This window comes from Choloepus didactylus, assembly GCF_015220235.1.
Source record: "Choloepus didactylus isolate mChoDid1 chromosome 11 unlocalized genomic scaffold, mChoDid1.pri SUPER_11_unloc2, whole genome shotgun sequence".
Taxonomy (NCBI): Eukaryota; Metazoa; Chordata; class Mammalia; order Pilosa; family Megalonychidae; genus Choloepus; species Choloepus didactylus.
The window spans coordinates 2,227,088-2,250,786 of NW_023637579.1; the positions used below are offsets into that span (position 1 = coordinate 2,227,088).

At 38.0% G+C, this 23,699-nt stretch overlaps 2 protein-coding genes across 3 annotated transcripts in view; both read left to right on the top strand.

Annotated features, from left to right (window-relative positions):
* LOC119524585 (zinc finger protein 883-like) overlaps window positions 1–23,699 on the top strand; it is a 77,651-nt gene that overhangs the window by 50,669 nt on the left and 3,283 nt on the right. For both annotated transcript variants that reach the window (XR_005214856.1, XR_005214855.1), the window contains exon 7: window positions 17,917–17,994. The gene's annotated coding sequence lies outside the window, so the exon portion shown is untranslated. The remainder of the gene's footprint in view (window positions 1–17,916; window positions 17,995–23,699) is intronic.
* LOC119524586 (zinc finger protein 596-like) overlaps window positions 1–23,699 on the top strand; it is a 1,058,357-nt gene that overhangs the window by 13,119 nt on the left and 1,021,539 nt on the right. The gene's annotated exons all lie outside the window — the stretch shown is intronic.

The window sequence follows — 23,699 nt, forward strand, 5'->3', positions numbered from 1 at the left end:
ACATTATTTTTCCTGGTTTTCAGTCCCCCCCCCCATATCTATCCTAGGAATATTTATTTCACCGAACAAACATTTATTGAGAATTTACTAGGCATAATCCCTACCTTATCTTAAGACAGACCCAAGTCCCACCTTTACATCATTTCTCTCTAAAACATTGTTTCGTAATGTCATTGCACAAGCAGAAACTTCTACTGCCTAAAGTCAAAATGTCTTAACCTGAACTCCATGGCCCTTAGGCTTCTCTTAACTTCATCTCCCAATGTATTGTTCAGTTCTGCCTCTCCAGCCAACTGGCCTGCTCCTTTCTCAAACAATCCACTTATATTCCCATCTTCAAGACCTTATTGCCCACGTGGAATATGACTCCTGGGTAGGAATGTAGACCCAGCACCGTGGGACGGAGAACATCTTCTTGACCAAAAGGGGGATGTGAAAGGAAATGAAATAAGCTTCAGTGGCAGAGAGATTCCAAAACGAGCCGAGAGATCACTCTGGTGGGCACTGTTACGCACACTTTAGACAACCTTTTTTAGGTTCTAAAGAATTGGGGTAGCTGGTGGTGGATACCTGAAACTATTAAACTACAACCCAGAACCCATGAATCTCGAAGACAGTTGTATAAAAATGTAGCTTATGAGGGGTGACAGTGGGATTGGGAAAGCCATAAGGACCAAACTCCACTTTGTCTAGTTTATGGATGGATGTGTAGAAAAGTAGGGGAAGGAAACAAACAGACAAAGGTACCCAGTGTTCTTTTTTACTTCAATTGCTCTTTTTCACTCTAATTATTATTCTTGTTATTTTTGTGTGTGTGCTAATGAAGGTGTCAGGGATTGATTTAGGTGATGAATGTACAACTATGTAATGGTACTGTAAACAATCGAAAGTACAATTTGTTTTGTATGACTGAGTGGTATGTGAATATATCTCAATAAAATGATGATTTAAAAAAAAAAAAAATGTAGCTTATGAGGGGTGACAATGGGATTTGGAAAGCCATAAGGACCACACTCCACTTTGTCTAGTTTATGGATGGATGAGTAGAAAAATAGAGGAAGGAAACAAACAAACAGACAAAGGTACCCAGTGTTCTTTTTTACTTTAATTGTTTTCATTTTAATTATTACTATTGTTATTTTTGTGTGTGTGCTAATGAAGGTGTCAGGGATTGATTTAGGTGATGAATGTACAACTATGTAATGGTACTGTGAACAATCGAATGTACAATTTGTTTTGTATGACTGCATGGTATGTGAATATATCTCAATAAAATGAAGATAAAAAAAAAGAAACTGCTAAAAGAAATTGAACAAGACATAAAAAAAATGGAAGAACATACCATTTCATGGATTAGAAGACTAAATATAGTTAGGATGCCAAATTCACCTAAACTGATTTATAGATTCAATGCAATACCAATTCAAATCCCAACACCTTACCTAACATAAATAGAAAAACCAGTATCCAAATTTATTTGGAAGGGCAAGGTGCCCTGAATAGCCAAAAATATCTTGAGAAAGAGGAATGAAGTGGGAGGTCTCACACTACCTGACTTTGAAGCATATTACAAAGCTACATTGCTCAAAACAGCATGGTACTGGCATAAGGATAGATACACCAACCAATGGAATTGAATTGAGTGTTCAGAAGTAGACCCTTGCATCTATGGACAACTGATCTTTGGTAAGGCAGTCAAGCCAAAGCAGCTGGGAAAGAACAGCCTGTTCTATAAATGGTGTTTGGAGAACTGGATATCCATTTCCAAAAGAATGAAAGAAGATGTCTATCTCACACCTTGTACAAAAATTAACTCAAAATGGATCAAAGACCTAAACATTAGCAGCAAGAACATAAAACTCTTAGAAGAAAATGTAGGGCAATATCTTTAAGATCTTGTGATAGGAGGTGGTTTCTTAGACCTCACACTCAAGGTGTGAGCAACCAAAGAACAAAGAGACAAATGGGATCTCCTCAAAATTAAACACTTCTGTACATCAAAGGACTTTGTCAGAAAAGTAAAAAGGCAACTTACACAATAGGAGATGATATTTGGAAACCACATATCAGATAAGGGCTTAATATTCTGAATATATAAAGGAATCCTGCATCTCAATAACAGAAAGACAAACACTTCAATTAAAAAATGGGCAAAGATGGCAGACTGGTGAGCTGTATGTTTTTGTTACTCCTCCAGGAAAGTAGGTAAAAAGCCAGGAACTGCGTGGACTGGACACCACAGAGCAATCTGTCTTTGGGCATGCTTCATACAACACTCATGAAAACGTGGAACTGCTGAGATCAGCGAAATCTGTAAGTTTTTGCGGCCAGGGGACCCGCGCCCCTCCCTGCCAGGCTCAGTCCCGGGGGAGGAGGGGCTGTCAGCTCCAGGAAGGAGAAGGGAGAATTGCAGTGGCTGCTCCTATCGGAAACTCATTCTACTGATTAAACTCCAACCATAGATAGACTGAGGCCAGACACCAGAGACTCTGAGAGCAGCCAGCCCAGCAGAGAGGAGACAGGCATAGAAAAAAAACAACACGAAAAACTCCAAAATAAAAGCAGAAGATTTTTGGAGTTCTGGTGAACACAGAAAGGGGAAGGGCGGAGATCAGGCCTTGAGGCGCATATGCAAATCCCGAAGCAAGGCTGATCTCTCTCCCCTGGGCACCTTTCCTTAATGGCCCTGGTTGCTTTGTCTATTAGCATTTCAATAACCCATTAGATCTCTGAGGAGGGCCGTTTTTTTTTTTTTTTTTTTTTTTTTTAAATCCTTTTTGCTTTTTCTAAAACAATTACTCTAAGAAGCTCAATACAGAAAGCTTCAAAGAATTGAAATTTGGGCACGTCAAGTCAAGAGCAGAACTAAGAGAGCTCTGAGACAAAAGGCAATAATCCAGTGGCTGAGAAAATTCACTAAACAACACAACTTCCCAAGAAAAGGGGGGTGTCCGCTCACAGCCACCATCCTGGTGGACAGGAAACACTCCTGCCCATCGCCAGCCCCATAGCCCAGAGCTGCCCCAGACAACCCAGTGTGACGGAAGTGCTTCAAATAACAGGCACACACCACAAAACTGGGCGTGGACATTAGCCTTCCCTGCAACCTCAGCTGAATGTCCCAGAGCTGGGAAGGGGGAGCAGTGTGAATTAACAGAGCCCCATTCAGCCATCATTTGAGCAGACTGGGAGCCTCCCTACACAGCCCAGCAGCCCAGAACTGCCCTGGGGGGGACGGCACTCACCTGTGACATAGCACAGTCATCCCTCAACAGAGGACCCGGGGTGCACAGCCTGGAAGAGGGGCCCACTTGCAAGTCTCAGGAGCCATACGCCAATACCAAAGACTTGTGGGTCAGTGGCAGAGACAAACTGTGGCAGGACTGAACTGAAGGATTAGACTATTGCAGTAGCTTTAAAACTCTAGGATCATCAGGGAGATTTGATTGTTAGGGCCACCCCCCCTCCCCGACTGCCCAGAAACACGCCCCACATACAGGGCAGGCAACACCAACTACACACGCAAGCTTGGGACACCAATTGGGCCCCACAAGACTCACTCCCCCACTCACCAAAAGGCTAAGCAGGGGAGATCTGGCTTGTGGAGAACAGGTGGCTCGTGGACGCCACCTGCTGGTTAGTTAGAGAAAGTGTACTCCACGAAGCTGTAGATCTGATAAATTAGAGATAAGGACTTCAACTGGTCTACAAACCCTAAAAGAACCCTATCAAGGTCAGCAAATGCCACGAGGCCAAAAACAACAGAAAATTATAAAGCATATGAAAAAACTAGACGATATGGATAACCCAAGCCCAAGCACCCAAATCAAAAGACCAGAAGAGACACACCTAGAGCAGCTACTCAAAGAACTAAAGATGAACAATGAGACCCTAGTACGGGATATGAAGGAAATCAAGAAGACCCTAGAAGAGCATAAAGAAGACATTGCAAGACTAAATAAAAAAATGGATGATCTTATGGAAATTAAAGAAACTGTTGACCAAATTAAAAAGATTCTGGACACTCATAGTACAAGACTAGAGGAAGTTGAACAACGAATCAGTGACCTGGAAGATGACAGAATGGAAAATGAAAGCATAAAAGAAAGAATGGGGAAAAAAATTGAAAAAACTCGAAATGGACCTCAGGGATATGATAGATAATATGAAACGTCCGAATATAAGACTCATTGGTGTCCCAGAAGGGGAAGAAAAGGGTAAAGGTCTAGGAAGAGTATTCAAAGAAATTGTTGGGGAAAACTTCCCAAATCTTCTAAACAACATAAATACACAAATTATAAATGCTCAGCGAACTCCAAATAGAATAAATCCAAAAAAACCCACTCCGAGACATATACTGATCACACTGTCAAACATAGAAGAGAAGGAGCAAGTTCTGAAAGCAGCAAGAGAAAAGCAATTCACCACATACAAAGGAAACAGCATAAGACTAAGTAGTGACTACTCAGCAGCCACCATGGAGGCGAGAAGGCAGTGGCACGATATATATAAAATTCTGAGTGAGAGGAATTTCCAGCCAAGAATACTTTATCCAGCAAAGCTCTCCTTCAAATTTGAGGGAGAGCTTAAATTTTTCACAGACAAAGAAATGCTGAGAGAATTTGCTAACAAGAGACCTGCCCTACTGGAGATACTAAAGGGAGCCCTACAGACAGAGAAACAAAGACAGGACAGAGAGACTTGGAGAAAGGTTCAGTACTAAAGAGATTCGGTATGGGTACAATAAAGGATATTAATAGAGAGAGGGAAAAATATGGCAAATATAATCCAAAGGATAAGATGGCCGATTCAAGAAATGCCTTCACGGTTTTAACGTTGAATGTAAATGGATTAAACTCCCCAATTAAAAGATATAGATTCGCAGAATGGATCAAAAAAAATGAACCATCAATATGTTGCATACAAGAGACTCATCTTAGACACAGGGACACAAAGAAACTGAAAGTGAAAGGATGGAAAAAAATATTTCATGCAAGCTACAGCCAAAAGAAAGCAGGTGTAGCAATATTAATCTCAGATAAAATAGACTTCAAATGCAGGGATGTTTTGAGAGACAAAGAAGGCCACTACATACTAATAAAAGGGGCAATTCAGCAAGAAGAAATAACAATCGTAAATGTCTATGCACCCAATCAAGGTGCCGCAAAATACATGAGAGAAACATTGGCAAAACTAAAGGAAGCAATTGATGTTTCCACAATAATTGTGGGAGACTTCAACACATCACTCTCTCCTATAGATAGATCAACCAGACAGAAGACCAATAAGGAAATTGAAAACCTAAACAATCTGATAAATGAATTAGATTTAACAGACATCTACAGGACATTACATCCCAAATCACCAGGATACACATACTTTTCTAGTGCTCACGGAACTTTCTCCAGAATAGATCATATGCTGGGACATAAAACAAACCTCAATAAATTTAAAAAGATTGAAATTATTCAAAGCACATTCTCTGACCACAATGGAATACAATTAGAAGTCAATAACCATCAGAGACTTAGAAAATTCACAAATACCTGGAGGTTAAACAACACACTCCTAAACAATCAGTGGGTTAAAGAAGAAATAGCAAGAGAAATTGCTAAATATATAGAGACGAATGAAAATGAGAACACAACATACCAAAACCTATGGGATGCAGCAAAAGCAGTGCTAAGGGGGAAATTTATAGCACTAAACGCATATATTAAAAAGGAAGAAAGAGCCAAAATCAAAGAACTAATGGATCAACTGAAGAAGCTAGAAAATGAACAGCAAACCAATCCTAAACCAAGTACAAGAAAAGAAATAACAAGGATTAAAGCAGAAATAAATGACAAAGAGAACAAAAAAACAATAGAAAGGATAAATATCACCAAAAGTTGGTTCTTTGAGAAGATCAACAAGATTGACAAGCCCCTAGCTAGACTGACAAAATCAAAAAGAGAAAAGACACATATAAACAAAATAATGAATGAAAAAGGTGACATAACTGCAGATCCTGAAGAAATTAAAAAAATTATAAGAGGATATTATGAACAACTGTATGGCAACAAACTGGATAATGTAGAAGAAATGGACAATTTCCTGGAAACATATGAACAACCTAGACTGACCAGAGAAGAAATAGAAGACCTCAACCAACCCATCACAAGCAAAGAGATCCAATCAGTCATCAAAAATCTTCCCACAAATAAATGCCCAGGGCCAGATGGCTTCACAGGGGAATTCTACCAAACTTTCCAGAAAGAACTGACACCAATCTTACTCAAACTCTTTCAAAACATTGAAAAAAATGGAACACTACCTAACTCATTTTATGAACCTAACATCAACCTAATACCAAAACCAGGCAAAGATGCTACAAAAAAGGAAAACTACCGGCCAATCTCCCTAATGAATATAGATGCAAAAATCCTCAACAAAATACTTGCAAATCGAATCCAAAGACACATTAAAAAAATCATACACCATGACCAAGTGGGGTTCATTCCAGGCATGCAAGGATGGTTCAACATAAGAAAAACAATCAATGTATTACAACACATTAAAAACTCGAAAGGGAAAAATCAATTGATCATCTCAATAGATGCTGAAAAAGCATTTGACAAAATCCAACATCCGTTTTTGATAAAAACACTTCAAAAGGTAGGAATTGAAGGAAACTTCCTCAACATGATAAAGAGCATATATGAAAAACCCACAGCCAGCATAGTACTCAATGGTGAGAGACTGAAAGCCTTCCCTCTAAGATCAGGAACAAGACAAGGATGCCCGCTGTCACCACTGTTATTCAACATTTTGCTGGAAGTGCTAGCCAGGGCAATCCGGCAAGACAAAGAAATAAAAGGCATCCAAATTGGAAAAGAAGAAGTAAAACTGTCATTGTTTGCAGATGATATGATCTTATATCTAGAAAACCCTGAGAAATCAACGATACACCTACTAGAGCTAATAAACAAATTTAGCAAAGTAGCGGGATACAATATTAATGCACATAAGTCAGTAATGTTTCTATATGCTAGAAATGAACAAACTGAAGAGACACTCAAGAAAAAGATACCATTTTCAATAGCAACTAAAAAAATCAAGTACCTAGGAATCAACTTAACCAAAGATGTAAAAGACCTATACAAAGAAAACTACATAACTCTACTAAAAGAAATAGAAGGGGACCTTAAAAGATGGAAAAATATTCCATGTTCATGGATAGGAAGGCTAAATGTCATGAAGATGTCAATTCTACCCAAACTCATCTACAGATTCAATGCAATCCCAATCAAAATTCCAACAACCTACTTTGCAGACTTGGAAAAGCTAGTTATCAAATTTATTTGGAAAGGGAAGATGCCTCGAATTGCTAAAGACACTCTAAAAAAGAAAAACGAAGTGGGAGGACTTACACTCCCTGACTTTGAAGCTTATTATAAAGCCACAGTTGCCAAAACAGCATGGTACTGGCACAAAGATAGACATATAGATCAATGGAATCGAATTGAGAATTCAGAGATAGACCCTCAGATCTATGGCCGACTGATCTTTGATAAGGCCCCCAAAGTCACCGAACTGAGCCATAATGGTCTTTTCAACAAATGGGGCTGGGAGAGTTGGATATCCATATCCAAAAGAATGAAAGAGGACCCCTACCTCACCCCCTACACAAAAATTAACTCAAAATGGACCAAAGATCTCAATATAAAAGAAAGTACCATAAAACTCCTAGAAGATAATGTAGGAAAACATCTTCAAGACCTTGTATTAGGAGGCCACTTCCTAGACTTTACACCCAAAGCACAAGCAACAAAAGAGAAAATAGATAAATGGGAACTCCTCAAGCTTAGAAGTTTCTGCACCTCAAAGGAATTTCTCAAAAAGGTAAAGAGGCAGCCAACTCAATGGGAAAAAATTTTTGGAAACCATGTATCTGACAAAAGACTGATATCTTGCATATACAAAGAAATCCTACAACTCAATGACAATAGTACAGACAGCCCAATTATAAAATGGGCAAAAGATATGAAAAGACAGTTCTCTGAAGAGGAAATACAAATGGCCAAGAAACACATGAAAAAATGTTCAGCTTCACTAGCTATTAGAGAGATGCAAATTAAGACCACAATGAGATACCATCTAACACCGGTTAGAATGGCTGCCATTAAACAAACAGGAAACTACAAATGCTGGAGGGGATGTGGAGAAATTGGAACTCTTATTCATTGTTGGTGGGACTGTATAATGGTTCAGCCACTCTGGAAGTCAGTCTGGCAGTTCCTTAGAAAACTAGAGATAGAGCTACCATTCGATCCAGCGATTGCACTTCTCGGGATATACCCGGAAGATCGGAAAGCAGTGACACGAACAGATATCTGCACGCCAATGTTCATAGCAGCATTATTCACAATTGCCAAGAGATGGAAACAACCCAAATGTCCTTCAACAGATGAGTGGATAAATAAAATGTGGTATATACACACGATGGAATACTACGCGGCAGTAAGAAGGAACGATCTGGTGAAACATATGACAACATGGATGAACCTTGAAGACATAATGCTGAGCGAAATAAGCCAGGCACAAAAAGAGAAATATTATATGCTACCACTAATGTGAACTTTGAAAAATGTAAAACAAATGGTTTATAATGTAGAATGTAGGGGAACTAGCAGTAGAGAGCAATTAAGGAAGGGGGAACAATAATCCAAGAAGAACAGATAAGCTATTTAACGTTCTGGGGATGCCCAGAAATGACTATGGTCTGTTAATTTCTGATGGATGTAGTAGGAACAAGTTCACTGAAATGTTGCTATAGTATGTAACTTTCTTGGGGTAAAGTAGGAACATGTTGGAAGTTAAGCAGTTATCTTAGGTTAGTTGTCTTTTTCTTACTCCCTTGCTATGGTCTCTTTGAAATGTTCTTTTATTGTATGTTTGTTTTCTTTTTAACTTTTTTTTTTTCATACAGTTGATTTGAAAAAAGAAGGGAAAGTTAAAAAAAAAAAAAAATGAAAAAAGACAAACAAGGAAAAAAAAAAAAAAAGATGTAGTGCCCCCTTGAGGAGCCTGTGGAGAATGCAGGGGTATTCGCCTACCCCACCTCCATGGTTGCTAACATGACCACAGACATAGGGGACTGGTGGTTTGATGGGTAGAGCCCTCTACCATAAGTTTTACCCTTGGGAAGACGGTTGCTGCAAAGGAGAGGCTAGGCCTCCCTGTATTTGTGCCTAAGAGTCTCCTCCTGAATGCCTCTTTGTTGCTCAGATGTGGCCCTCTCTCTCTGGCTAAGCCAACTTGAAAGGTAAAATCACTGCCCTCCCCCCTACGTGGGATCAGACACCCAGGGAAGTGAATCTCCCTGGCAACATGGAATATGACTCCCGGGGAGGAATGTAGACCCGGCATCGTGGGACCGAGAACATCTTCTTGACCAAAAGGGGGATGTGAAAGGAAATGAAATAAGCTTCAGTGGCAGAGAGATTCCAAAAGGAGCCGAGAGGTCACTCTGGTGGGCACTCTTACGCACACTTTAGACAACCCTTTTTAGGTTCTAAAGAATTGGGGTAGCTGGTGTTGGATACCTGAAACTATCAAACTACAACCCAGAACCCATGAATCTCGAAGACAGTTGTATAAAAATGTAGCTTATGAGGGGTGACAGTGAGATTGGGAATGCCATAAGGACCAAACTCCACTATGTCTAGTTTATGGATCGATGTGTAGAAAAGTAGGGGAAGCAAACAAACAGACAAAGGTTCCTAGTGTTCTTTTTTACTTCAATTGCTCTTTTTCACTCTAATTATTATTCTTGTTATTTTTGTGTGTGTGCTAATGAAGGTGTCAGGGATTGATTTAGGTGATGAATGTACAACTATGTAATGGTACTGTAAACAATCGAAAGTACAATTTGTTTTGTATGAAAAAAAAAAAATAAAAAAATAAAACAGAAAAAAAAAATGGGCAAAAGTCATGGACAGACATTTTTTCTGAAGAGGAAATACAAATGGCTCAAAAAACATGAAAAAATGCTCAACTTCACTGGCTACTAAGGAAATGCAAATCAAAACCACAATGAGATATCATCTAACACCTACCAGAATGGCCATTATCCAAAAAACAGAAAATGACAAGTGCTGGAGAGGATGTGGAGAAAGGCACACTTATTCATTGTTGGTGGGAATGTAGAATGGTGCAACCACTCTGGAAGACAGTGTGGAGGTTCCTCAGGAAGCTAAATATGATTTTCTTTATGACCCAGCTATTGCATTGCTAGGTATATACTGAGAGGAACTGAAACTTAAGACACAAACAGACATTTGTAAACTGATGTTTATTGCAGCATTATTCACAATTGCCAAGAGATGGAAACAGCCCAAATGTCCATCAATGGATGAGGGGATAAACAAAGTGTGGTATATACACATGATGGTATATTATGCAGCTGTAAGACAGAACAAAGACATGGATCATATAATAATGTGGATAAACCTTGAGGACATTATGTTGAGTGAAGTTAGCCAGAAACAAAAGGACAGATTCTGTATGGTCTCACTAATATGAACAGACATTAATGAACAAACTTTGGGAGTTAAAAGCTGACAACACAGGTAACCAGGAGATATAAAGAGGGTAGAGATGAGGCATTTGATGCTGAAGGACTACAGAATGTTTAGCAGGATTGATTGTATAGATCCAGAAATAGATAGCATAACATTGTGATGGTGGCACAGTATTGTAAGTACACTGAACAAAGATGTCTGTGAGTAAAGCTGAAAGAGGTGGGATAGGAGAATGTATGACACCAGGGATAAAGATAGATGATAAAGACTTGGCAAAACTGGAATGTCCAATGACTGATACTAAATATACAAATATAAAAATGTTTTTGCATGCGGGAGAGCAATTGAATGTCAACCATGTAGAGTGTTGAAAAAGGGATGGTATTTGGGGAAAAAGCATGATCAGAGCAAACTGGAGTCAATGGTCAAGAGTAACATTGTAATATACCTCCATTAAATGTAACAAAGGCAATATGCCAATGCTAAGTGTATATGAGAGGGGGATATAGAGGAGGAATATGGGATTCTTGGTAGTGGTGTTATTTTATGTTCTTACTATGTATTGTATGACATGTTATTTTTCTTTTCATCATGTTTTTTACTATAGCTAAAACAATTTTTCTTTTAGTAATCAATATGTTCAAGTGCTGATTGTGGTGATAAATGTACAACTTTATGGTGATACCATGAACAACTGATTGTACACTGTGGATAAATGTATGGTATATGAATATAACTATAAAATTGTAGGAAAATATATATAGAAGTAAAATTATTGGAGAAAATATGGTGAGATGGATGCACCTAGCTACTGTTGATGAGCAGGTAGAATGGTGTAGCCTTTCTGAAGGTCAGTGTGGTGGTTCCACAAAAAGTTAAGTATTTGGGGACCAGAAGGTCCTGCATCCCCATTATGGGGTATGTCATTTGAAGATCTGAGAGCAGAGACATGAATGGACATTTGCAAACTGGTGTTCATGGAGGCAGAAATCATGATTTTCAATGGGTGGAGGCAACCTAAGGATCCATAGACTGAGGAACAGAATGGTGAACTGTGGCATATGCATACAATGGAATATTGAGCAACTACAAGAAGTAGTGAAGCTGTGAGACACAAACAAGGTGAATGGATCCTGTACACAGTATTTGAGTGAAGTACATCAGAAATAAAGGCAAACACTATAATGCCTCACCAATATGGACTAACTACAATGTGTAAACTCAGAATTGAATCTTAGAACGTAGCCTAATGTGGAAATGATTATTGTAATGGTCCCTAGATTGTAAGCTCTTACAGCAGTCAACTCTATTCCTTAGTTGTAATGGCTATCTCTAAACTTTGAGATGCTGATCCCTTAGTGTATAACCTGATTGGTCTCTGGAACAATGTGTGTCTCTGAGACACCTGAAACTCCAAGCTAGAGCTCAGCAGATATGAATGTCAGTATTAGCACATACAGCAACTATTTAAAAAAAAGCTGAAAAAGAGCCCAGACTTCAGTTAGTGATATGAATGAAGCAGATCTGGTTAAGACTAGGGCAAACCATGCCAAAGGGTAAAGGTCAAAACTGTGTTTTAAAACTTCAACTTCCATGTGAGACCAAGGGAAGAGATGTCTATTTGGTGTAGGATCTATGTTTTCTAAACAGTATATCTCTACACTCAGTTTGTTCAAACACCACAATTACATGGAACTTTGAATAGGAAGTGAGATATGGTAGGTTAGTATGGGTTTGAGTGAAATAGTGACACATCCCAAAGTAATTTGTGCAGAGAATAAAAAATATATTTACAGACCCCCTGAGGAGCTGGGGAAAGGTGCAGAAATGTTGGACTTCCTCACCTGGACTGGTGTTGATGTCACTAACATTGGGACTGGTCGTTTGATGTGCTGAACCCTCTACCATGGGACTTGCCCCTATGAAGCTCATTACTGCAAAGGAGAGGCTAAACTTGCATATAATTGTGCCTAAGAGTCTCCCCCTGAGTACCTCTTTGTTGCTCAGATGTGGCCCCCTCTCTCTCTCTCTAACTGAGCCACCTCAGCAGGTGAACTCGCTGCCCTTCCCCCTACATGGGACCCAACTCCCAGGGGTGTAAATCTCCCTGGCAATGCAGGATATGACTCCTGGGGATGAATCTGAATCCAGAATCATGGGATTGAGAATATCTTCTTGACCAAAAGGGGGATGCAAAATGAGATGAAATAATGTCAGTGGCTGAGAGATTCCAAATGGAGTCAAGAGGTCACTCTGGTGGACATTCTTATGCACTATATAAATAACACCTCTTAGGTTTTAATGTATTGGAATAGGTAGAAGTAAATATCTGAAACTACCAAACTCCAACCCAGTAGTCTGGACTCCTGAAGATGACTGTATAATAATGTAGATTACAAGGGGTGACAATGTGATTGTGAAAAGCTTGTGGATCACACTCCCTTTATCTAGTGTATGGATGGATGGGTAGAAAAATGGGGACAAAAACTAAATGACAAATAGGGTGGGATGGGGGATAGCTTGGTTGTTCTTTTTTTACTTTTATTTTTTATTCTTATTCTGATTCTTTCTGATGTAAAGGAAATGTTCAGAAATGGAATGTGGTGATGAATGCATAACCATATGATCATACTGTGAACAGTTGATTGTATATGATGGATGATTCTATGGTGCGTAACTATATTTCAATAAAACTGAATTAAAAAAGTTTATAGAAGATATGGCAAAGGAGATGAACCATGTTACGAAAACCCTGGGTGTATATAAGGTAGACATTGAAAGTTCAAAAAACAATCTGGCAGAATCTATGGAAATGAAAGGCACAACACAAAGGATGAAAGACACAATGGAGACATAAAACAGCAGATCTCAAGAGGCAGAAGAAAACACTCAGGAACTGGAGAACAAGGCACATGAAAGCCTACACACAAAAGAACAGTTAGAGAAAAGATGGAAAAATATGAGCAATGTCTGGGAACTTAAGGAAAAATGGAAAGCAAGAATGTATGTCATTGGTATCCCAGAAGGAGAAGAGAAGGGAAAGGGGGCAGAAGCAATAGAGGAAGAATCAATGAAAATTTCCCATTTCTTATCACAGACATAAAATTATGGATCCAAGAAGGGCAGCATACCCCAAACAGAATGGATCTGAATAGGCCTATGGCAAGACACTTAATAATCAGATTTTCAAATGTCAAAGACTGAGAGAGAATCCTGAAAGCAGCAAGAGAAAAGCAGTCCATCACATACCAAGGAAGCATGATAATACTATGTGTAGATTTATCAATAAAACCATGTAGGCAAGGAGGAGTGTGGTGATATATTTAAAATACTGACAGAGAAAAACCACCAGCCAAGAATCCTTTATCCAGCAAAACTATCCTTCAAATATGAGGGAGAGCTTAAAATATTCTCTGACAAGCAGACAATGACAGAGTTTGTGAACAAGATACCTGCTCTACAGGAAACACTAAAGGAAGCACTGCAGACAAAAAAGAAAAAACAGGAGTGAGAGGTTTAGAAAAGAATTTTGGGAGATGACTGTGAGTATGGTTGAAAGAGGAAGGCTGGGGCCATGTGAGACACCAGAACAAAAGATGAAGGGTAAAGACTGTGACTGTGTATGTCAGGGAAATGTAGAGTTCCCAAAGATTGTAATAAAAGGTACAAATATGTTTTTACATGAGGTAGAACAATTGAATGTCGACACTGCAAGGTCTTAAAAATAGAGTGGGATTGGGGGAAAATACAGTCAATGCAAACTAGAGAATATAATTTACAGAAACATTGTATTATGCTTCCTTTAATATAACAAAGGCATTATACCAAAGCCAAATGCATATGGAGAGGTGAGAAATAGGGGAAGGGTATGCTACTCCTGGCATTGGTGATGTTGTCTGACACTTTATGCTACTTTAGGCTAATGCTATCTTTACTTTGGTTCCTTTCTAGCTGTCAAGATTTTTGTTTTTGTTTTTTCTCTCTCTCTTTGTCTTTTCTTTTTCTGTTGTCTCTCTGACTTCTTTTACTCTTCCTCCTCCTTTGTTGAAGAAATGGAGATTTCCTTATATAGATAGTGGCAATGGTGCTGAATACATAAATATGTGACTATACAGGGAACCAAAGGTTGTTTACTTAGCACGGGATGTATGGTGTGTGAAAAAACCATCTTTAAAGAAATGGATTGATGAAGAAATCTAGAGGGCACTATATTGAGTGAAATAAGACAGACACATAAAGGCAAATGTTGCAGAGTCTCACTGATATGAACTAATTATAATATGTAAACTCATAGACATGAGATATAAGTTGCCAGGATATAGAATGAGGCTAAAGAATGAGGCATGGTTGCTTATTATGAGCAGAACATTCAACTAGGGTGAACTTAAAAGTTTGGAAATGGACAGGGGTGATGGTAGCATGTTGTGAGAATAACTAACAGTGCAGAAAGGTGTGTGAAGGTGGGAGAAAGGATAAGGTCAGAGTCACATGTCACCAGAAGGAAAGTTGGAGGTTAAAAGTTGGGAGTGTATAAAACAGTGAACGTTGTGGTGGACGGTGTCCATGGTTAACTATACAAATAACAGAAATTTCTCTCATGAACTAGAAAAAATGCATGACACTGTAATGAGAAGTTAATAATAGAGAGGCATATAGGAAAAATATATACCTATTGCATAGTATATACTATGATTAGTGTTTTAGCAATCTTTCAACTGTAACAAAAGTACTATACCAAAACTATGAATCAATAATGGAGAGGGGGCATAGTTTGGGGTATAGGAGGATTTGGGTTTTCTTTTTTTGTCTTTATTTCTTTTCTAGAGTAATGAAAATGTCCTAAAAATTGAAAAAGAAATTGTGTTGATGGATGCACAGCTGTATGATGGTATCATGGGTAATTGATTTTGCATTTCAATCTTTGGATAGTTGTGTGGTATGTGAGCAGCCCCTATTAAATATATAAAGATTTTAGTGGAAAAGCTTGTTATCAAATTTGTTTGGGAAGGAAATGGGACTTTAATTGCTAAAAACATTCAAAAAAGAACAACAAAGTGGGTGGACTTACACTTCCTGACTTTAAAGCCTACTATAAAGCAAGAGTGGTCAAAACAGCATGGTACTGGCACAAAGACAGACATATGGATCAAAGGAACTGAATCAAGAGTTAGAAAATAGACCCCCATATCTATGGTTAATTGTTTTTTTTTTTCCAATTTTTTTTAAATCTTCATTTTATTGAGATATATTCACATACCACGCAGTCATACAAAACAAATCATGCATTCAGTTGTTCACAGTACCATTACATAGTTGTACATTCATCACCTAAATCAATCCCTGACACCTTTATTAGCACACACACACAAATAACAAGAATAATAATTAAAGTGAAAAAGAGTAATTAAAGTAAAAAGGATCACTGGGTGCCTTTGTCTGTTTGTTTGTTTCCTTCCCCTATTTTTCTTCTCATCCATCCATAAACTAGACAAAGGGGAGTGTGGTCCTTATGGCTTTTCCAATCCCATTGTCACCCCTCATGAGCTACATTTTTATACAATTGTCTTTGAGATTCATGGGTTCTGGGTTGTAGTTTGATAAGGCCCCCAAATCCATTGAACCAGGACAGAACAGCCTCCTCAACAAACAGGGCTGTTAGAACTGAATATCCATATCCAAAAGAATGAAAGAGGACCTCTAACTCACACTGTATACAAAAATTAACTCAAAGTGGATCAGATACCACAATATAAGAGACAGTACCATAAAACTCCTAGAAGATAATAAACTCCTAGAAGATACAAGATTTAGTAATAGGAGATAGCATTTTAGTTCTTACACCAAAAACACAAGTAAGGAAAGAAAAAATAAATGGGTACTCCTCAAAATCAAAAGCTTCTAAGCCTCAAATGTCTTTGTCAATAAGGCAAAGAGGAAGTCAGCTCCATGGGAGAAAATATTTGAAAACAATATATATGATAAGAGACTAATATCCAACATATATAAAGAATCCTACAACTCAATGACAATTGTACAAACAGCCCAATTATAAAATGGGCAAAATATATGAAAAGATTTTCTTTTCAAAGAGGGAAAATATATTTTTTTTCAAAGAGGAAGACCAAATGGCTAAAACCCAAATGGAAATAATGTTCATCTTCACTAGCTCCTAGAGAAATGCTGATCAAAATCACAGTGAGATATCTCAGACCAATAAGAATCGCTGTCATTAAACAAACAGGAAACTAGAAATGCTGGAAAGGATGTGGAGAAATTGGGACACTTTTCCACTGTTGGTGGGAATGTATAATAGAGCTACTGTGGAAGACAGTTCGGCTGCTTCTCAGAAAGCTAAATATCAATTTACCTTACAACCCAGCAATTCCACTGCTTAGTATATAACCAGAAGATCTGAAAACAGTGACATGAACAGACATTTGCACACCAATGTTCATAGTAGCACTGTTCACATTTGCCAAGAATTGAGAACAATCCAAGTGTCTGTGAACAGATGAGTGGATATACGAAATGTGGTATAGTACATGCAATGGAAGACTACACATTGGTAAGAAGGAACAAGGTCTTGAAGCATATGACAACATGAATGAGCCTTGAAGATATAATGGTAAGTGAAATAAGTCAGATACAAAAGGAGAGATACTCTATGTTACCACTGCTATGATCTCCCTGAACAATGTAAAATTAGTGTCTTACAATGTAGAAAGTAGGGGATCTAGAGAGAGAGACAGAAGGTAGTGAAGGGGGAATGATAACCTAATATGTTCAGATATGGATTGATTGGATTCAGATATGAGTGGATAGGGGTGATGATTGTTAATGGGGTTATAAGTATCAGAGCTGCATTGAAGGTGAACATGATAGAAAGGGGTTGTGTAAAGGCATGTACCCCACAGATTAGCAATACAAATACAAAGTGCTTGAATGATATACTTCTAAGGTATTACAGTGTTACAGAATTAACATCAGAGTGGTAGATGGGAAAAACTACCTATTGTATACTAGGGACTATAATTAATAGGAATACCTTACTAGTACCACAAAAATACTAGGGATAAATAATTATGGGCTGATAAGAGCTTTGGTGTGTTTCAGGTCATGAAAATTATTTAAAATGGAGAGTGATGATAATTGTACAACTAAATGAAGATAATGGGAGACACTGATTGTTTATTTTGGACATAACATATGCTATGTGAAATTAGCAACTGACTAAGTCAAGCCCTTGATCTTGTGGCTGGCTCTTTTGAAACTTATGGCTGTAAAGGGGAGGCTAAGCCCACCTATAATTATGCCTAGGAGTAACCTCCAGAGAACCTCTTCTGTTACTCAGATGTGGCCTTTCTCTCCAGAAGCACAACTCTGCAAGCAAATTCATTACCCACTCCCCTAGGTGGGACATGACTCCCAGGTGAGTGAGTCTCCCTGATGACATGGGACATGAATACCAGGAATGAGTCTGAACCTGGCATCAAAGGATGAGACTGCCATCTTGACCAAAAAGGGGAAAAGAATGGTGACAAGAAAAGGTTTTGGTGGCTGATATTTCAAATAGCATCAAGAGGCTAAACTGGAGGTTACTCTTTTGCAAGCTTCTGCTAGATATTACAAAGACCAGAGTATACTATGCTCAAATCAATAGCAATCCCCCAAATAGTAAAAAATACCCTATTTCCTTTGACTCTATAAAAGCTTCACTCACTGAGTTTATTTTTCAGAAACTTAATTCTCCAAAGTGCCAGATAAGTACCCAGACCCAGAGGCAACAGTCACTTCAAGAACATCAACCAGATGCATTCCCTTCCTCCATGACGTTGACACCCATTTTCAATATGAGCAACTAGGGTGGTCACTGTCCTGATATTCCTGAAGTGATCAAATGAGAGGGAGTGGTAGCAACAGAAAAAACAGCATTTGTAAAGAATTATGAATACTGAATCTTTATATATTTTTTTATTTTCTAGGGTATTACAATAGCTACCAGGAAAGGACTGAAATAGTGGAAATGTAACCCATAATATTCTTTGAAATTTGCTCTCTACTGAAAAATTGTACTTAGAAAGTTGTCACTTTTGTGTATATATGTTATATTTTACAATAAATCTGTAAAATAAAATGAAATACAATAAAAGTCTTCAAGCAGTGCCTAACCAGGAAAAAAAGAAATAAAGAATTTTAGGATGGAGTCAATAAAAACTCTATCAGGAATTGAAGATAAAATCTATTACAAACAAATTAACTATACATAGTATTAAGAAGTCAAAGTTTTAAATACTTCCATATCATTCATTCATCTATTCATTCAAAAATACATGCATGGATACCCATATATATATATATATATATAACCCAAACTGTCAAGAAAGCTAGAGCCATGACATATGCCTTTGGTGCCATTAGGATGGCTAAATACACAGCTGGGGCTCTCCTCATCTCTTATCCACCATGAAGAAGGCATTTTCCTTCCTCATTTGGGCCCTAATATTTTACAGCATTCTCTTGCATTCAGAGTCAGCCTTGTGGTTGCCTAGCCCTCCCTTGACTTTGTGGATGCTTTGGCTTGCTGCACTGATGTGATATTAGGTATCTCTTTGTTTCCACACAACAAATCAGTGTGATTCAAAACTCTGTCAAAAATATATCTATTTAACAGTCACTTGTATTCTTTTAACTTAACAAATGCTGTGGGGAAAATGGGTATATTAAGTGGGTCCTCCCAAATCCAGCTCTGATAATGGACTAGGCGTGAGTCCAGGTGCTAGAGACAAAAATGGCAAGTTAAACAAAAAGACATATTCTTGCCTCCTTGCCTCTAACCTTATAGCCATGTACAGAATTGCAAATAGAAGCCATAGAATAAAAGTAAATAGCTTCAAGATGAAGAAAGTATTGAATGCAAACAAATCTATCTGCTATTTAATACTGAAAATGTAAGCCTATAATCTCTTATTGGAACATATAGCAAAATCCATCCTTTCCTGATGTTAAACATCAAATATATCCCTGGAAATTCAGCAGTGATTACAGTAGAATGAATTTAACTATTGAGAAGTTGGCAGGGCTCAGCAGCCTGTGTTCTCTGTTCAGTACCTGAGACCTTCAGTTTCATTGCTGGCACAAGGCCACCTATAATGTTGGTTAGGTCCCAACTGTGCCACAGGAAACAGGGAGATGTGGATTCTTGAAGCTCAGGCTACAGTAGCTCCATGGAGGTAGAGGAACAAAACCTTTGGATGAACTCTTCTTGGGGAAGATCTAATTTGCTGCAACTGGAAAATGTTCATTAATTTATGTCATCATAATCATTACATCATTTCACGTGGTGGCAAGGATTCAGTTCTGGAATTCCTTCTAGAAAAAGCACTGGATCCTAGTCTTTTTTTTAATTTTTAATTAAGTTTTATTGAAATACATTCACACACCGTACAATCATCCATGGTATACAATCAACTGTCCACAGTATGTGGATCCCAGTCTTTTGATGGCTTTGAGACAACCAGAAATATCTGCCCTTGAGCCTACCTTGTGATGTTATCTACTTCCCTTCCTGGCTAGTTTGACTTTTAAGTCAGGACTCTGATTGAGCTTCTCACAGTTGAAAGATATGTGCCCATAGTTCAACACCCTGTAATTTAGTTAGAAGTTTTACACATATCACTAGTCTCTGCATATCTTTGTTGGTTCAATACAAATCATGATCTCACAGAATATTTATTCAAATGCCCATCTTCAAAATGGCTCTAGTTTTCTAGATTGTTTACACAGAGTTCAATGCCTTGTTGTATTTGTAAGTAGAAAACAGATGACTCATTTGAGCTCCATGAAAGTCACTTTCCTGTAGTTTATGAAGGATGACAACACAGTCTCCAAAATTTATTTAACCCACAACTGCAAACTCATACAAACATACATACAGACCACACACACATACATAGACATGGAAACACAAATGAATTTACAGAACTCTCATCAATACTGTTGATAATTCAGAAAGTCTAAATACTTTCATAATTGAATTTGAAGAGTTAAATGTCTTGAATTTTATTTTTTTAAATTCAGCCTTCAATATTGAATCTGCTCACTTGCATCATGTTTCCATGAAAAAAAAAATAGAAAAGTTAAATGAGGGAAAAATTAAACATAGAAAAACTTGGGAAATCACCGTTACCAAAAGGTTTCTGAAGAAATCCATGTAGAGAAAGCATATATATAGAAAATATGCCAGTAGAAGGAAAAAACCTATGTGCATAGGGTTTCTCACCACATTATTTTTATGATAAATAATTATTAGAAACAATGAAGTGTCCAGTGTTAAAAGTCCTGCTGTTCAACCTGTGAACTTTCAGTTAGTCCCTTGTTTTCTGTATAGTCTAACTGCCTATGGGGGTGATTGGTGTCTCCAGAGAGTAAACCTCCAGTCTGCCACAGTAGGAGAGCAACATGGGCTTCTGACCAATCTATATTCAGAATTTCATTTAATCCTCTAATTTTTTACCCCCACAGCAGCACCACAGGGTACCTGATGTCTCTGGCTCAGAGCTTTGGGGGTATCAGCAGCACAAATCAGCTTGTTTGTATCTCTGCCACTGCTGCCTGCAGTGATTTCTAGTGTTTGCTAACAAGGTACTAGTCATATGTCTGAATTCCTGATTACAAAATTTTATTATTCTTTTCTTCTTGTCTATTCTATTTATTAATAGAATTCAGATTTGTGACTAGTAACTTGATAGCAAACCCTAGAAACACTTGACTCTCAGTTTAGTGAATTATGTGAGAGAGCAGAGGTAAATGCCCATGTTCATTTTTCAGTGATTACTGGGAAGTGTCTCCTAAACTTATACTAATTTTCAAACCCTGTTTAATATAGTGTTCTAGAACTCTTAAGGTATTTGTGTGCACATTTGCTGTGCATTGAAGATATGTGGGATGAGCACTAGATTCAAATACCGGAACAAAAACTTATATGTTTAAATCCAAATATAATTTCCTTATTCTTTTGCCCTCATATTTAAAATGGCTGAAATATTTGAAATTCTTATTTAAATTTTAATTTTAAATATTTTAATTTTAATTTTAAATATTTAATTTTAATTTTTGTTTTAAATATTTTAATTTTAAATATTTAAAATTCTTATTCTTTTGCCCTCATATTTAATAATATTTAAAATTCTTATTCTTTTGCCCTCATATATAAAATGGCTGAAATATTAACATATTTCTTTCACAAATAACATTGACTCTTTTGTCAAAATAAGTGTAGTTTCAAGGAACTTACATAACCAACCTTAACTTGAACTTAAAAATAATTTTTCAAAATACAATGAGGAACATGTTTTTTCCCACCTCCACACAGAAGAGTAAATCTTCAAAACTAATTAAAAATTTTATATGTATAGAGTTTTGTATCTCTGACCAATGAAGGATTATAAAATGATAAAATCATTTCATTTTTTATCCCCCATTTCCTCTTATAGTGCATACAAATATATTCACATATGTCCATTTATGACTGGAATTGCAAAAATAGAATCAACTATTAAGTACCAATTTTATTCATCTGGTTCTTTATCTATTCTGTAATGTCTTCAATGCAAATGGCAAAAATTCATCACAAACTAACCATAACCCAAAGAATAACTAATTTGAATACCTGGGTTTTCCAAGATTTTATTCAGCTCTAAGTGTGCTGAATAAAGGCAAGATGTCAAATAATATCTTTAGTTTTAGTGTTCAGTCATTCTCTCTCTCCCTCCCTCCCTCCCTCCCTCTGTGTATGTGTGTGTGTGTCTGTATGCATATGTGTGTATATATGTATGTGTTTGCATGTATATATGTATACATAATCACACTTTTTCAGATGAATTTTGTCATTCCTTTGACAATAATTTTCAAACAAATATCCAAAATGAGTGTTACTTTTAACATACCCTCAGGAATCTAATTTATAGAATGAAAGAATGGAACATTGTTGTAAATATTCTTTTGGAATTTCCTTCTGTTAGCGTAGCTTAGAGCCACTAACTTAGAGAAGGAAAATGCTGCATTCATTATATAGTCACAGCATATTCACTAATCCTGATCTGATGTACTTTTTCTTAGGGGTCTTGTGATTTTTAATCTGCTTAGCATCTGCAATCCCATGCATGTTTGGGATTTCCCAACTTTATTAGCCATAGAGGGAGAGACCTAACTGGGGATGAAAGTGCAGACACTTGCCTTCATAGACCCCCCTTGCAGCTGGGGAATGGTCAAGTGAGGTACATCCCACTAATAAGATACAGCCTTGGAATCAGACAGAGCATCTGGCTTGTTCCACAGGACAGGAAGAGAGGTGGGAGGGGGTGTCCAGGGTAGGGAGGAGAACTGAAGGGCTGATGTTAGCTAGGCCTTCCTAATGTTCCCAAGGACTTGACTTTCTTCAGAGTCTGGGTTAGCAACAAGGGAGGTGGGCAGTGATGAATTGGTGTGGTCCTGTGATAAATTAAAATAAAGTAAAAAAATAACCCCTCACAAATAAATGTATAGTCCAAATGAGGGTAGGAGCACCTCTGTGTATGTCTCCCTTCCCAAATATCTCAAAAACCAAGTAGAAGAAAAATAAATCAGGGTAGAGTGGTTACTGCCAGCTAAGTGCCTATAAGTACCTTCTCCCACAGATGCCTTTGGGGATCAGGCTGGAGCTACATCATCCTGCCTATACCCCAGTCCATTGAAGGATCACACTGATAAGAAGGGAAGGCAAGGAAGCAGAGAGAGGACAGTGGGGTGGGTGTGGGAGGAAGTAAGTGTGTGGGATGAGCTGGATTAATCATAGCCAAAGTCAACCCCTGGGAACCACCAGGGAATGAAGAAGCATGAGCAGCCTATTGATGGCCTGGAGGAGCACATCATCCCTGTAGCCCCTGCCCACTCACAGCCTGGGACAGCCCCAACTTCTACCCTGGGAGGCTGTGGGAGGTGATGGCAACAGGCTTGTCAAAGGACAAGATCCTATGCCCAGCAGCTTGGGGAAGAACCTTCCAAGCTCTGTGGAAGGAGGCAGGCACAGGCTTCAGTATGGAGGGTGCTCAGAGCCCCTCTCCCTCACCTCTGTAGCTGGGAGCATCTGCCAGCCCT